The sequence below is a fragment of the Siphateles boraxobius genome, unplaced genomic scaffold (assembly GCF_051911475.1).
Source record: "Siphateles boraxobius isolate OS27281-9 unplaced genomic scaffold, OSU_SipBor_1 24, whole genome shotgun sequence".
NCBI classification, from domain to species: domain Eukaryota; kingdom Metazoa; phylum Chordata; class Actinopteri; order Cypriniformes; family Leuciscidae; genus Siphateles; species Siphateles boraxobius.
The window spans coordinates 15,753,502-15,757,500 of NW_027508855.1; positions in this window are offsets into that span (position 1 = coordinate 15,753,502).

Here is a 3,999-nt window from a genome sequence, read left to right on the forward strand (position 1 = left end):
GAGTTTAGCTTCAACCCCAATTAAACACACCTGAAACAGCTAATCAAGGTCTTGATTAGCCGTTGAAGGTCATTAGGCATGCTAAAAAACTTACAAGCAGGTGTGTTGAGGCAAGTTGGAACTAAACTCTGCAGGACAGTGGCCCTCCAGAACCGAGTTTGGACACCCCTGGGAAGATCAAAGCCAGACGGCCAATCACGTTCTTTTGACATAGCTCTTCAAACTATTTGCCTCCCCAAAAGAGGTGCATCCAAGTTGAATCCGTGAAAGTACCACAGACATTTTTTATTTTAATTATATATCATTACTGTGGCTCTTAAACATGTTTGCCACTTAAAGCTGCAGTAGGGAGTTTTGAGAAAATGTTGACTTAGCCTGAAAATTTGAACAAGCACAACTTACAGGTCCGACCCCCTTGCTCTCTGCTGCGCTACAGCCCTCCCTCCACAGCTCCTCCCCCACAGCGGAGCCTGCCGTGAACGCGCAGGCTAGTAAGCAGGACCACCGATGCCGGCGGATTATAAACAGTTATGGAACATTCACTAATAGGGATGAAACATCAACAATATGCTTTACATTGACTATGGCCTGTAGTCATGGCTATGGCTTGTAGTATACTTTGACTACAAACTTGGTCCTCAAATCATTATGTATTTTGCAATACATGTAACTTTATAACGTTGCACTCTTTCTATAAATTATAAATAGCTAGTAAGATAACGTTAAAGGATTAATTCACTTTTAAAAAAACTTTTGCTGATAATTTACTCACCCCCATGTCATCCCAGATGTCCATGCCTTTCTTTCTTCAGTCGAAAAGAAAATAAGGTTTTTGATGAAAACATTCCAGGCTTTTTCTCCATATAATGGACTTCAATAGGACATAAACGTTTCAAGGACCAAATGACAGTTTCAGTGCAGCTTCAAAGGGCTTTAAACGATACTAGACGATGAATAAGGGTCTTATCTAGCGAAACGATCGGTCATTTCAAAAATAAATAAAAAACTTTAAGTTTTATAAGCACAAATTCTCGCCTTGCTCTGTTCTGTGATGCACGTTCGTGATCCTGTTCGAACTCGTTCATCAAAATGAACAAATCTTTTTTCGAGTCATTTCGTTCGTTGAATGAACGAAATGACTCGAAAAATGATTAGTTCATTTGGACGAACGAGTTCGAACAGGAGAGTCACGAACGACGGCGAGCGTGATTGACACTGCTAAGACATTCCTCCTGGCTCTGATTGGTTGTTTCTGACCGGGAGCGGTGTATTTCTGCAAATGGCAATAGCACCACAGGGAGGAGCCAGAGGAGGTTGATTTTTTTCACCGATTATCTGTCTCATAATCTACTGCAGGACATAATGACAGTTTTAACAAATATTTGTCTACAAAAGTTACCTACTGGAGCTTTAAGCCACACATTTAAAGAAGAAAATGCAAAAATGCCGTGGCATTAGATATGAATGTCAAACCAAAAAGAGAGCATTCATTAGAAGCAAAACATGCTTGTTTTTTTAAAAAAAATATAGAACATCAGACTCACTGTCTAAAATTAAGACTTAGTGAAAAAAATTCTGTTTCTTCTCTGCATTACTTATCTTCTCTCGTTTACTTCCTAGTGGTCTAATAAGCCTGCATTGTACACTCACCTAAAGGATTATTAGGAACACCTGTTCAATTTCTCATTAATGCAATTATCTAATCAACCAATCACATGGCAGTTGCTTCAATGTATTTAGGGGTGTGGTCCTGGTCAAGACAATCTCCTGAACTCCAAACTGAATGTCAGAATGGGAACACAAGGTGATTTAAGCAATTTTGAGCGTGGCATGGTTGTTGGTGCCAGACGGGCCGGTCTGAGTATTTCACAATCTGCTCAGTTACTGGGATTTTCACGCACAACCATTTCTAGGGTTTACAAAGAATGATGTGAAAAGGGAAAAACATCCAGTATGAGGCAGTCCTGTGGGCGAAAATGCCTTGTTGATGCTAGAGGTCAGAGGAGAATGGGCCGACTGATTCAAGCTGATAGAAGAGCAACTTTGACTGAAATAACCACTCGTTACAACCGAGGTATACAGCAAAGCATTTGTGAAGCCACAACACGCACAACCTTGAGGCGGATGGGCTACAACAGCAGAAGACCCCACCGGGTACCACTCATCTCTACTACAAATAGGAAAAAGAGGCTACAATTTGCCAGAGCTCACCAAAATTGGACAGTTGAAGACTGGAAAAATGTTGCCTGGTCTGATGAGTCTCGATTTCTGTTGAGACATTCAGATGGTAGAGTCAGAAATTGGCGTACAGAGAATGAGAACATGGATCCATCGTGTCTTGTTACCACTGTGCAGGCTGGTGGTGGTGGTGTAATGGTGTGGGGGATGTTTTCTCCGCATACTTTAGGCCCCTTAGTGCCAATTGGGCATCGTTTAAATGCCACGGCCTACCTGAGCATTGTTTCTGTCCATGTCCATCCCTTTATGGCCACCATGTACCCATCCTCTGATGGCTACTTCCAGCAGGATAATCCACCATGTCAAAAAGCTTGAATCATTTCAAATTGGTTTCTTGAACATGACAATGAGTTCACTGTACTAAAATGGCCCCCACAGTTACCAGATCTCAACCCAATAGAGCATCTTTGGGATGTGGTGGAACGGGAGCTTCGTGCCCTGGATGTGCATCCCACAAATCTCCATCAACTGCAAGATGCTATCCTATCAATATGGGCCAACATTTCTAAAGAATGCTTTCAGCACCTTGTTGAATCAATGCCACGAAGAATTAAGGCAGTTCTGAAGGAAAAAGGGGGTCAAACACAGTATTAGTATGGTGTTCCTAATAATCGTTTAGGTGAGTGAATATTACGAATATTGTTTATATTTGCTTTTGGTCAAATCACTTTAAAAATTAAAAAAGTATAAAAAATGTAAATTGTAAATGTAACCTGTTCATAGTTAATGTGATGAACTACAGCCAACCAGAAAATATTTGATATTTAATGCCCTGTGATGTGCTGGCATTTTGGACCAGTGAGATTATATTTAAAGATGGATCTACTCAGCACGAAATAGAAAGAAATCCCAATTCCAAATGCCATTTTGTGCATTCGAAGGGCACTCATGAGGGGATTGTAGTATTTGTGGGGTAGTTCCAAATGAAAGCAACTGAATCCCTTCATGAAGGGCCCTTCCACGTATGTCCGTCACTTCAAGGAAGAGCAGTCCATTCAAAAGAGAGCATCTCTATGCCGTACTCACTCCGAAGGCCACTTGGTGTAGTGTGAATATGCAGGTGTTTTGAAACACATCAGAAACAATTGATAACATATCAGAAAAATGTATAAAATTACCTCTGACCTAACATATGACGTAGGACGTATGATGAATAAAACTACATGCGCGACGTATGATGCGTGTGTAGCGTAAGCTTGAGAAGTTTTAAAGCAAAATGTAGTACATTTTTGATTTAAGCTTCTCTTAAACTACATCCTACGTCGGGTCAGAGGTCACTTTTCCGCCGGAACTCAACTCTCTCATGAATGCACATACAGCCATTGCTGTATGCCGCCGTATGGATTACTTTTATGATGGATGGATGTGTTTTTTGGAGCTTCAAAAACTCTGGCTCTATTCAATGTCATTACAAAGCTGGAAAGATCCAGGATATTATTTAATATAACTCTGACTGTGTTCAGCTGAAAGAAGAAGTCATATACACCTATGGCTCGAGGGTGACTAAATTATGGGATAATTTTCATCTTTGGGTGAACTATTCCTTTAAGTCTATAGCAACCATCATAATTATGAACTGCGAAACCCCTTCCTACATCCCTGCATAAATTAGTTGTGGAGGCCTGAAAACTGATGCATCATAAGATGTTTAGACATGCAAGAGTGGAATATAAACAGTTATGTATACTCTATACCGCTATAGCCGACTGATACCCTTCAGACTATGAGATCAGAGTGAGTGAGGAGCGTTTCTGACTTCAG